At 49.0% G+C, this 12990-nt stretch overlaps 1 pseudogene; it reads left to right on the plus strand.

The window, feature by feature from the left end:
- The first annotated feature begins 3143 nt into the window (after positions 1-3143).
- LOC139002651 (DNA polymerase delta subunit 2-like) lies at positions 3144-4618 on the plus strand (annotated as a pseudogene).
- Positions 4619-12990: the final 8372 nt, after the last annotated feature.

Genomic DNA, 12990 nt, shown 5'->3' on the forward strand with positions numbered 1-12990 from the left:
GCCATTTGGAGAAACTGAAAATGGTGATGGGAGGGAGAAAAAGAGGCATGAAAGTGGAGAAGGCGATGCTTCCGGTGCACTGGCCATCGCCTCCTGGCAGTCACCATTCCCATGCAAGCTGGGCTCGAATGCTTCAGAGTCAATACCTCCCAGTTCCCCTGCAGAACCCCACCACTGGTGACTGATGGAAGTTGGTGGATAAACACCCCAGTTCCCTCTCTCTCAGGTGGAGACAACTCTGAAGTGGGTTCTACACTGTCCCCCAGGGTTCCCCAGTAGAATCAAACCTTGCTGCCCACAATGGGAACCTACTCAATAATGTTCCCTTTATTACTTTCCGTCCTCCCTGACTATCCTGTTCTTGATCATCTCCCCTAGCCCCTCTGCACAAAATATTTGTACTTGAATTTTTATCTTAGGGTCTGAGAATCTATCCTAAGACCAATCATGTTTCAGTAGCTGGAACAAAGACCTGCAGGAGGGATGAGTTGGGTATATTTGAGGAGCACAAATGTTCCAAAATGGCTAAGGGTTTGAAGGTCTAGCAAAAAATGAGACTAGACTTATTGGGGTCATGAATTCTGGACAAAATAATCTGACCTTTCTGTAGACAATGGGAAACCATGGGGTGGTGGGGGTGTTGAAACTTTCTTCCTAGGTCTTCAAGCATCTGCTTCTCTGGCTCAGGACCTAGCGGTGACATGTTTTGTCCCAGCCCATCCTTTCTGGATCACCTGTTTGCTAGGGATTCCACAGGATGCACCGGAGATCCACTGAGCTGATGTCTGCTTTTGAGGAGAATATTGGATTTCCTCTTGGGCTTCTTGAGCTTCTTTGTGGAAAGGGCTGGGATTTGAGAGAGGGGCCAGATTCTTGAACAATATCAGCTGGCATTAACTGGATTTTTCTTCAGAGGCAGAAGAGGGTGAGTGGTTTTAGCCAGATTACAGTTCCTGTAATTTGAGAGGGAATGTTTGATATAAAATAGTCCCCTCTAGTTTAAAAGAGCCCTAAGAAAAGCCTCAAGCAGTGCGTGAGTTGGTGGATCATGGTCTCAGGGAGTCTTCAGAGTGGAGCTAGAGGAGTTCATCAGGCTAATGGAGATTCAGATTTGGCCATGTGGTAGAAGGGCTCAATACAGGAATAGTGGTGACTGTCTTTCTTGCCCTCACCTGGAAGCCACGCAACTCAGTTTCTCCCTATATGTCTCCGATGGCCCAGACACACTGTCCTCCTGCCACTATCCTTTCGCCAGAACCCAGAGTGAGTGCCTGCAAGGGAGAGTCTTTGTGTGGACCTTTTTAGAGGACACCTGTATTTCCAGTAGCCTTTCATCTCACCTGGATGGACAGATCCCCGCTGATTTTTCACAGCTAGGTGTTTTGTGGGTTCCTCTTCCCAGCATAAGGCTGAGATCCCTCACTCCCCAGGGGGGACCTCTGAAGCTAAGATATCCCTCTCCATTCTTAACCACCACACATGGGTTTGGGGCCAGCCCATTTTGCATGTCCACCCTTCCTACTAGTCTCAACATGCCTTTTTCTTTATATTTTTAGTTATAGGACTTTTGTTCAGCTAATCTTCAGATGGTTCTCCAGGTTGGTTGTTCTATAATTTAGTTGCAATCTGATGTAGTCATGGAAGGAGGTAAGCACAGTGTCCACCTAATCTGCCATCTTGACCGGAATTCTCAGTTTTGACATTTTGATAAGGGGGTTGCTCTCTGGAGGTGTTTTGTTCTCAGGAACATTACTGGGAGGGGTCAGAAGAGCTACTCCAGGCCTCATTCCTAGGATGGGTCCTCTGCTCACTGCAGTGGTGCCATCTGGAGCCACCTTCCACTGGTGTGAGCATCTCTTCCCTCTGTCACTCCTGGCACTCAGGTCCAAGAGCAGACCTGTCTCTAGTCCTGGAACATTGTGGTATTTATGGAGGCTATAAATACATTCTGGGGCACTGTTCTACCACTTAAAACACAGGGAAGTTGGGCTGATCAAAGAGTATCAGTATTAGAGAAGGGTGGAGTCTACAGGACTGTCTTAATTACCCCACCCACCCTAAGGGAGAAGCCTTCCTCGGCTGAGCTACTGGTTTCTGACAGGAGGGAGTATGGCCCATTCAACAGGAGTGTGCAGGTGTGTGTATAAGGAAATTTACTGAAATGGCCCTCCCTAACATTTTAGAATTCCTTCACACTTGCCCAGTCATCTTCCCCTCCCACACCTTCCACCCCCAATCTAATCACACACTAGTTGGCCCCTGGTACACAATGTGCCAGTGCCCAGCCAACTCTCAGGGAATTGGCCAGGGGTCAATTTCAGCACAGGCTGCCTCGTGAGGAGAGCTGCTCCTGAAAACCCTTTATTTGTGAGGCCTGGGATACAAACTCCTGGTGCCAAGGGGCAACGTAAGTCTAATGAAGGAATTATTAATGTGCAAACCTTAAGTATAAACAAACTAAGCAAAATCACTCTCTCAGACACTAACCAGAAGACTGATTCACTGCCAGATGGGGTGTCTCACTCCTCTTCCTGCCAGCCCACTCTAACCTGGACTGTTCTCCTACGGGAAGTTCTTTCTTGGATGCAGTTGAGGACTATCTTTTCATGAATTTGACCTCTGGTTCAAGATGTGTTTTCTGGCAAGCCCAAAGCCCTAGCCCTCATTCAGTGGGCAGGCAATTGCTGCTCTTCTGAGTTCCTCTCTGAAGGGTGTTTCTTGGCTCGGTTGCAATGTCTTCTTCTGTGATCTTTGAATTGTTCAGCACTGACCTCCTTAGGTCAAGAGGACATCTTGCTGGGCACTGTGGAGGGAGACAACGAATGAATCCACACAAGGATCCAGCCCTCTGGTGGCTCATAGTCTAAGAAAGGAGATAACATCCATCCACAAATAAGTACAATGCACTAAGTACCTGAAGAGAGGCACAGAGGGGGCTCTAGAGATTATAGGCAGAAATATTCATAGTCACGTCCAGCTTGGTGGTGGTGAGGATGGTGGCGGTGGTGGTGGTGGTGTCTGTGTGTATGTATGTCTGTGTGTGTAGTGGGGGAGAGGGTTGAGGATGAGAATCAGGAAAGACCTCTGGGAGCAGTGGCTTTAAATGAGGTTAAGGAGGATGTAGAGCATGTGGTCAGATAAAGATGGGGGATGGGGACCCTGGTGTGTGGTGAGAGTTATCTGGCCTCATATCCTGAGACGGAGCAGGTGCTGGAGAGCTGGATGCAGCAGATGAAGAATTGGGGCATGTGGATTTGAGACCTTGGTAGTTGTTCAGGTGGAGGTGTGGAGCAGGCAGTGAACGCCTGAGTGACCACGTCCTCCTTGGTCTGGGTGCAGCAGTCTGGACTCCTGGAGCACACCATGTTTTCTGAGCAGGCTATCCCCCCCGTCAGCCAGCAATGTCACCTTTGCCTGCATGCCCATGGTGACTTACACCAACTACTCACAACCCTTCTGTCTGGGGGGAGTGCAGCTTTAGCTGGCAGTATGCCCACATTTATACCACCCACCTCATCCAAATGAGGCCTTTCCTGGTGAATCGGGTCCAGCAGCAGTGGGGAAATGTTCTTCCTCACCTTCAATGCAGCGAGCATCTCCATGCGGCAGGCTCCGCGCCAGTCCCCTGGAGCTGAGTCCTAGAGGCCAGAAGTCTAACATGAAGGTGTCAGCAGGCCTATGCTCCCTCTGGATGCTCCAGGGGATGGTCCTTCCCACCTCTTCCAGCTCCTGGTGACTGCTGGTGCTCCAAGCTTGTGGCCACGTTATTGCAGTCTTGGCCCTGACTTCACATTGCCTTCTCTGCATGTCTACCTTCTTAAAAAGACCCATCCAGAGCCCATCCACATCCTGAATCCCTTTGTCCTCCTGGAGCCAAGTGATTCTTTAGGTCTAAGTGGTCTTTGCCCTCAATGGTCCCTCCCTCCTGGCAGAGGCAGGGCCCCTGGGCTGCTGTGCTCAGCAGTGAAGTCCAAATAAAGAAGCGGTGTGAGCTGCAGCCCAGGGAGAGGTGCTGTGTGGTGGGAACGCTCCTCCAGGCCATGGAGCTCTGGCCCTCCAACCTGCAAGAGGTCAGCAAGGAACACAGTCTGCTCCCCACACCTCCTTGGAGCAAGTACATCCACACAGATGATGAACTGGTCTTGGAAGAAGAATTACAGTGTATCAAACTGGAAGTTACCATTGATATGTTCAGCCTGGCCACAGGGATGTTGCTGTCCGTGCTGGGCTCCGTGAGAGATGATGGCAAGTTCTTGGTGGAAGACCATTTGAGGGTTTGCTCATCAGATGCCTGCACCACCACTTGACCTGGACAGGTTTGTGCTGCTGATGTCTGGTCTGGGCCTGGGTGAAGGCAGAGGTGAGAGCCTGCAAGGCACCTAGCCACTGGTGGACATGGTGATGGGGCAGCTGGGGGATGAGGGTGAGCAGGCAGTGCCACCCACGTCTCCCAGGTCATCCTTGCTGGGAACTTCCTTGGCCATAGCACCCAGAGCAGGGATTTTATCACAAGGCTGAGTATCTGGCCAAGAAAACCCAGGCAGCCAGTGTGGAAGCCATCAAGATGCTGGATGAGGTCCTCCTGCCACCGAGTCCCTTGGTACCCGTTGACTATTAAAAAAAATGATGGGGGGATAATCCAGAAAAGAGTGAGCAGGAAAAGCTAGGGAAGGTCCCTGAAACTGGGAAGAGCCCAGCTTGGCAGGTGTGTAGTTGCAAGATAAATTGAGTTGATATTGGAGAGATATGTGGGACCCATTCTCAAGAGGCTTGAGTGCTGCATTATGAAATTTAGACTTGTGAGCTGCATCTTTCATTTATCTCTCAAGATCTACTAGTACTCTCTACTTCACTGTGGAAGATAAATTACTAAAACAATCATCAATTATTCCATCCCTATATTCATGTCCCCTTGCCATCTACCTTTTACTGTTCTCCTGCTCTGATTCTGAGCCCAGCCATTAACTTGTTTTGCCAATGGGATGTTAGCAATGGCATATAAGTAAAGGCTTGATTGCACATTGGGGTTTGTTCTCTCTTGCTGCTCTTGGAATCCTGCCACCATGTGGATGAGCATGCCAAAGGACCCAAGGTTACGTGGAGGAGCGAGGAGTACTGACCAAAGATGCATGGGTGAACACTTGCAGAGATCAGAATTGCCCAGCTGTACCCAGCCCAAATTGTCAGCTTATAGAACTGTGAGCTAAATAAATGGTTACTGTTTTAAGCTTCTAAGTGTTGGGGTCATTTGTTATGCAGTCAAAGCCAACTGCTACAGGAACAAGCCCAGATTGGAGGGATCCAGTTTTGGAGGTCCTGGGATATGGGAGAGCATATTTTGCATGTGGAAGGAATATGAATAATTGTGGCTGGAGCACAGACTATGGTAGGTTGCAAAATACAGCCACACATTCTTCCTGTCCCCTTAGGGGTGGAATATATTTTTCCTCCCATTGAATCAGGATGGCCATGTGACTTGTTTTGACCAAAGGTGCAGAAGCAAATGCAATGTAAGCAGAAGGCTGAGAAGCACTTGCACTTTGGAGTTTGCCCACCTACTGCTCTTGGCCCCTTTTTCTGCTTTGTACACAAGGCTAGCAAACTGGAAGGAAAGAGATCCAGGTCGAGAGAGGTCTGTGTCTTTCTAACTGACTCAGACAAGGCCATTTTAAACATAGTCCTGGCCAACCCAATTGACATCAGACACATGAGTAAGTCTCGCTGAGACAGCCAAGCCAGGAACATTTCAGACCAGAACTACCCAACTGAGTCCAGCTTAATGCTAATCTATAAAATCAAGGGCTAAATTTATATTTATTGTCTTAAGGTACTAATTTTCGGAGTGGTTTGTAAAAAATCCCCTCCTGTGCTGGGCCAGGAGGCTGGATCAGTGAGATTCCAGGCTCCTTGCCTTCCAGCAACAAGAGGAGGTTGAGATGAGGCATGTATCCCCAGTTCTCAGCCTGTATCCCCGGTTCTCAGCCTGTGGGCTATATGATTTGGCTGTGACCAATGACCCTGCCCTATGTCCAGGGTTCTGGCAATTGCTCCCTCCCATGCCCAACTGCCCTTGATGCTGCCACCCTGTGGTTCTTCAACCTTCCTTATCACTGCCCACACCTTTGTCTCTGCCCTATTACCCCATTTGAGTGGCCACCTATTTCCTGAAAGAACTCTCTCTGGGACAACTTGTTCTCTGGACAGGTATGATCTACTGACTTTTTCAGTAAACAGACATCCAGTTTGGGAAGAGTGGGACAAACCTCCTGCTTTAAGGGATTCTGCTCTGAACCTCCCACAAAAGCTGCTTTTGACTTGGATGTTTGGAAAGTCGTGCTGGCCAAGGACACTGCCAAGGAGCAGCCTTCCCAGGCTGGCTCTGGAGCCATTTGGAGCGTTGTTTTCTGCAGGGAATAGTCACTGTCCTTTTTCCTGCCAACTCCCCGAGTCAAAGAATGAAAAATGAGCCCTTCCAGTGCCCCCTGGCACTGTTCCTCCTCTCAAGAGAATTTCTCTCTCAAGCGCTTTTAATCAAGCATTAGGCCACTCATTAAGCACATCAGAAAGTCGGTTTGCCAAGGACCTTTGTTAGTGGGAACATGGCCCTGCCCCATATTTTCCTAACTATCGCCCATGCTGCCAGGATCTTCCATGGACATAACTCCCACCAATTTGAGGCTCCGTGCAAGGCCTTGTACCATTGATAATAGTAACAATTGACAATGATGGTGAGGATGATGTAAAAGGCAAGGCAAACTGAGGACCGCATGGTACTGTCCTGGTCTTTAATGGAGAGCTGTTGGGACTTCTGTCGAGTTCATATAGGAAGTTTTGTAACATACTAGTAAGTCTGAGGGTGATGGGACTGGGGTTAGTAGGAGTAATATGTATTTCTCATCCAGAAGTGTGGTGCTTAGATGGGTATTTATCCTCTCACTGGTGAGAAATGTTTGAGAGTAGGTACTCCAAGAAAGAGCTAACTACGACGCTCTGCTAGCAAGCCCTTACCACCATTTTCTCCACTGGCCCTGGTACAGGACCAGAGCTGTTCCTTCCATCTGGGGGAGCTTCCCTGCCTGTCTAGATGGAGCAGTAGTAATTGCTTGGAGACAGAAGGCTGTCAAATTTGCAAGATAGACAGTGAGGACTTTGGGAGACTGGGGCTCAATTATTTCTAAAGAGACGGGTGACAGAATCTAGCTAGGGAAAAGGGGATTTGGTGATATTTGAGGGGATATTGAGGGATTAGTGTCTGCATTTACCTTTTGGGCAGGATAATCCTTTATTGTATGGAACTGTCTTGTGCATCACCGGATGATTAGCCTCCCTGGCCCCAGCCCACGAAATGCCAGCAGCACCTCTCAGTCATTGTGACCATCAAAAATGGCCCCTTCCCATTCCAACCATTCCTGAGTGAAGGTGGAGGGGCAATATGGCACCTGGCTGAGAAACCTTGCAAAGGTCATGGCTGCAGGAAGGGAGAGAAAATGCAGAGAGTTAGGGAAGAAGGGAGATCCTTGTGGGCAACTTCCAAAAGCCTGGGGTGTATCCACATGGGACAACCTTCCCCAGGAACTCTCACTCTCCTTTGACTCTGTGTGCACATGCATGGTAACAATGACCCTGAAGTAAAGAAACAAGCCTTCTCTGAAGACCAGAGAAGGTGAGGCATTGAGGCAGGTGAGGCAGGGTTTGGAACAGGTAGGGGATGCCTACAGTCTTCCCTGGTCAGTGATGGCCACAGGCTCCTGAACAGTGGGGACCATCTCTCTGAAGGCGAAGGCCTGCTGGAGTGAAGGTAAGGCCCATCTCCTCAACTTTCTCAACCACGTGTGGGGTAGAGAAAGGTACCTGGCCACTGGGTTACAAGTTGAGACTTATTTCTTCTGGTCTCTGCCAAGAATGAGCTTCCCCCAGGTCCTGCATGAGCAGCTTCTTCTCTTAATTCTTGTCTTTGCTAAACTAGCTCTCTCCTCCCTACCTCAGTATTGTCTATCCCTTAAATGAGCTTATTTTCTTCAAAGCACTTATTTGTCAGCATCTTAAGTTGTATTACTTATTCATTTGCCCACATGAGCTTTCATGAATGGAGGCACATTAAAGCAGTAATGTGGTCTGAATCGCTCACTGCTGTCTCCCCGGTGCCTGGCACATAACAGCTGCTCAATATTTGTTTGTTGAGTAGATTAATGGCACATTTAGGTGCTGTGCTAAGTAATTTGCATACATTGTTTCATGTAAATTCAAAGATTCTTTATGGTAAACGCTATATCATCCCCATGTTTTGCAAGAACTAAGACTTGGTGAAGTTAAATACCTGCTTGGAGAAAAATGGTGATAAGGTTTTTCAAGCTAGGCTGTGTTGGGGCTCATTCTCCCCTGGGGTACCTAAAGCCAAACACTCTCTCCAGGGAGAGGGGAAATGTCCTTCCAAGCCCCACCCTTCTAGATGAGAAACACATATGACCTCAACTACAAGGTCATATGTCTATTTATTAAATGGTGCAGTAAGGATGTGATTGACTTCAGTGTCTGCAGTCTTGTAACAAAAAGCAAACACAGATACAAATCACCATCCTGGAGGGAAGCAAGTACTAAACACCCAAGAGCGGCGTGGCTGCGTGCAGCACTGTGGGATTTAAGAGGGAGGACAACATTTCTAGTTGGAAGTGGGAATGGGCCCAAGGAGAAGGCTGCGGTGGCCGAGCCTGAAGGATGGGCAGTGTGTAGGTGTGTGAACATGGAGCAGGGGGAGAGGATGTGAGCCAGACCCTAGGCATGTCCAATTCTCCTGTGAGTTTGTGGCTGTGAAGTGAAGGACCCAGGCAAGGGGTGGAGGGAAATGAATGGCCCTGGACAGGAAGCTGGGAGCCAGTGTGAGAGGGAGGTGAACACCAGAATGAGGTTTCAGACTTTGTCTTTGAGCAATAGGAGGTCCTTGAGGGACAAGGATGATAGGTAAGACGGCAGGAGTCACCCCCATCAGGCCACCAATGCTTCAGGTCAGCAGGAAGTCTCCAATGAGAGGCCTGGAGAGAAAGCAGCGCTGCCAGGACTTGCTGGAGGGAGTCCCAGAAAGGAAGGGCTCCTGGGGAAGTTGAGGGATGTTTCTTGGACATCTGCGCCCCTATTCCAAATCACTTCCCTCAGAGCAGTTGGCAGCTTCAGGCAGGATCCAGAGAGCTTCCTGGGCTGATTTGTTCAAAAATATGATTTGGGATTCAGTCTGGCCCCAACCACACTTCCAGCCTCAGCTGCACAGTGCACTCCCACAGCGCACCATAGCTCACGCGCCTCTGCCTCCCACCCTGTCCACTCGGCAATCGCCTGCCCCCACTCTACACTCCCGCCCTGGCTGCCTCCCTCTCCCCGCCATCCCTCTGAGCTCAGAGCCAGCTGCACAGACCCATGTTAGACCCCTGTGAGAGCCTGGCACCGGTTCCCCGCTGGCTCCCCATTGGTCCTGGAGCTCATCACACCCCTGTGACAATGTGGCCTGTGTCCAGCTCAGCATCTGGTGCCAAGGGGTTTATTTGAATGAATTAAAGTCTTCTCTCCGGGATGCCCTTTCAAGTTGCTTTTCTCTCTGTAACCAGGGACAGTGACTGGAATGGTTGGAATGTGGCTTTGGTTTCCCCTTTCATGTTTTATTCCATCTCAGCATTAGTCAGACTCCCTTGTCATTTCTGGTCCTAGAGGTCCTCACATTTCAATTCCCCCCAGAGTGTGTCACTTCCAGGGGGGCTGAGCTGCCTCCCATATCTTTCCTCTCCATCCTGACCTGATCTCCTCTCGCTTCCTCACTGCAACATTGCAGGATCGTCAGGCACCATGAGCCAAACCTCTGATCACTCTCCCCATATCCACTTAGCCAAATGTGAGAGAAACAGCAGCTCTATTTTCTCTGGAAAAAAAAAAAAAAATGAAGAAAGATTTTCACCACAAAGCAACTTCCTGCTCCAGGAAGCTGAAATCTCACACGATATCACATTGCCATCCAGGTTTCCTTGACCTTCTGCCTCCCTGGCCCCTCACTAAGATGAGGGCTTTGAATCATTCAACTCATTTGTGAAAAGAGGAAGGAGTCGGGTTGAAGGGGTCTTTACTGGGTGACCTTTTCAAATGATGAGACCATTTTTGTTTGGTTTTGCTTTAATGCATCTACAAACTGTTGAATTTAAAACCCCATTACTCAGTCACAATGCTTATTTTCAAAATGCCATGGCAGTTTCTCCACTGGTTACAAATGAGCTGGTGGCATTGTTAGCTAAAGCTGATGGCCCCAGGAGTCCCCATTAGGCCCTAACTGGGGGCGCGGTCCTGGATGAGGAAACCTACTCAACTCAGATGTGTCCTTGTCCCAGGGCCCTAGCTCCGGACCTCCACTTGGTCACAAGCTGACTGGGGTCCCCCAAAGAGTGATAATTAGGGTCTCTTTTCTCAGGATCTTAGCCAGGGCCCCCATTTGGAAGCCTCAGAGACATAGGCAAGACTCACCTGGACACATTCACCTTTGAGGGCTGCTCAAAGGGACCCACTCACTTTCCATAGAGATTCTCCTTATACCCACCAACACTGGAAACTCCTTCCCTACAGAACAGAGCCCAGACAAGGCATTCTGTCTTTGAAGGCCGTTTTTCCAACCCGCCTTTCCAGCCTCCACATCCTGGGACTCACCTCATGGATGTGCTCCAGCCACACAGAACAAGCAGAATGTCCCAGTGTTCACAGGCCTTTCTACCTCCAGGCCTTTGCTTCTGCTGTTTTCTCTGCCAATGACACTATGCTAGTTATCTATTAACATAACAATATTACCACACACTTAGAGGCTTAACACAATATACATTTATTATGTCATCATGTCTGTGGTCTCACCTCAAGGTTCAACCGGAGAGGGATCATCTGCTTCCCAGCTTACACGGTTGTTGGCAGGATTCGGGCCCTTGCACGTGGTCAGACCACGGACCTGCTTCTTGTTGGCTGTCAGCCAAAGGCTGCCCTCATTCCTAGCCGGTTGTTGCCAGAGCCTGCCCTTGGTTCCCCGCCACATGTCTTCCCCAACCTGACTGCTGTTTTTTTTAAACCAGCAAGGGAGAGGGTCTTCTATTAAGACGGGTATTAGAATCTTATGTCAGGTAATCATGCATAGACATCAGTTATCTGCATATTTCATTGGTTAGAAGTAACTCACAAGTCCTGCCCACACTCAAGGGGAGGGGATGACACAAGGGCATGAACACCAGGAGGAGGGGATCATGGGGCCACGTTAGCATCTGTCTGTCAATCATGCCCTGCTCTCAATCACCCTATCTACTCTATGAGCCTGAGCCTAAATAAGATTTCATGAAAGCTGCCTTTATCTGTCTCAGTCAGAATTCTCTATCTTTTCTGAGCTCCCACAGGGCTTTGCTTAAAATATTATTTGGCATTTCAGTCATTCATTCAGCCATTTAACAAATAGATTTTAATTATTTAGTATATGCCCAGTGTTAGCGGTGGTGTAGCATAATGGTTAAGGCTGCAAGTTCTGGAATCAGAGGCTCTCAGTCCAAATCCTGTGTCTGCTACTTTATGCTGGGCCTCAGTTTACTCGCCTGTAAATAACATCCTCAGCCCTAACCAGTTTGGCTCAGTGGATAGAGCAACGGCCTCTGGACTGAAGGGTCCCAGGTTTGATTCTGGTCAAGGGCATGTACCTTGATTGCAGGCACATCCCCAGTGGGGGGTGTGCAGGAGGCAGCTGATCGATGTTTCTCTCTCACCAGTGTTTCTAACTCTCTATGCCTCTCCCCTCCTCTCTGTAAAAAATCAATAAAATATATTTTTTTAAAAATTAAAAAAATAACATCCCCAGATGCCTAGAGTTGTGGGTAAAGTTTAAATGAAATCACACATGTAAGAAACTTAACATAGAGCTGGATTCATGGTAAGAAATCAATAACGATTAAATTTAATGTTAAGTCCATGTTGGAGCCCACGCAGCCTGCCTTTTTTCATGAGGGTTTGTGTGTGTGCCTTACCTCCAGCAAGCTGCCTTCGACTTCCCTGAGGGCAGATCACAGACTCAGCCCCTGTGTTACCTGGACTGCACTTACTTCAGGGTCTGGAACATGCGAGGCTTCAGTGGCTGAGTGAGGTTTGGGTGGTCTTCAACCAGCGCCCATCGTCAGCATATCATCAGCAACACGACCAGTCCATCTGGTCTGCCTGCAGCTCTGGGCTTCCAACTTCCACGTTTGCCCTGTGCAGTGTGTTCAGATGCAAAATTATGTAATTACAAGAGGCTGGGCGTTCTGCCTTCCTCCTCCCCTGCTTGCTGCGTGGCAAACGCAGGTTACCAGCGTGTCCTGGGGATGCATTTCTCAGCATTAGAACATGGGGAGCCGGGCCTGGGAGCGGGTGGGCAGAAGGTGAAGGGCAGTGGCTGGGTGGGGAGAAAATCGGAGTCTCTGAAACCACACGGGAGACATTGGCTTTTTATCTTTTGTGTCTAGAATCTAGGCCCTCCTTTCCTCTTTTGCAAGAATCCCCCCTATGTGGGTCTCACTGGGAGAAGGGTTCTGTCTCACACAGAGAAACTCAAAGGCCCAGCCACCCCTTTCCATGTCCTGGATTTCAGTGCCTGAACGCTAGGGTAGAAGCTGGCTTTCATCTGCCGGCTTGGAGTAGTTCAGGACAACCGTGGTATCTCGGTTATTTTGGGAGTCCTAGACAGAGAAGAGAGACCAGCCCATCAAGCACATTTCTGCCCCATGTCAGCCTCTGAGATGTCAGCCTGTCTTGGGTTCGTGAAGGACCTGGTTAAGAGCAGAATCCCTGAGGGTGTGTCCTATGCATTTACTCAACTCATGCTTTGCTTCCCAATCTCCTCTTTCTATTTGTTTTCCTCTTTTTTTTTTTCAGTGTTCTTTCTTAAGCTAAACTGAGGCTTGTTCATCTGTGTCTCTTATCCATTGGTTCAGATTCTACCTTCCAGGCCCCTAGAAACCA

Source organism: Myotis yumanensis, unplaced genomic scaffold, assembly GCF_028538775.1.
Source record: "Myotis yumanensis isolate MYYU_CA2020_CCGP unplaced genomic scaffold, mMyoYum1.0.hap1 SCAF_2, whole genome shotgun sequence".
In the NCBI taxonomy this organism is placed as follows: domain Eukaryota; kingdom Metazoa; phylum Chordata; class Mammalia; order Chiroptera; family Vespertilionidae; genus Myotis; species Myotis yumanensis.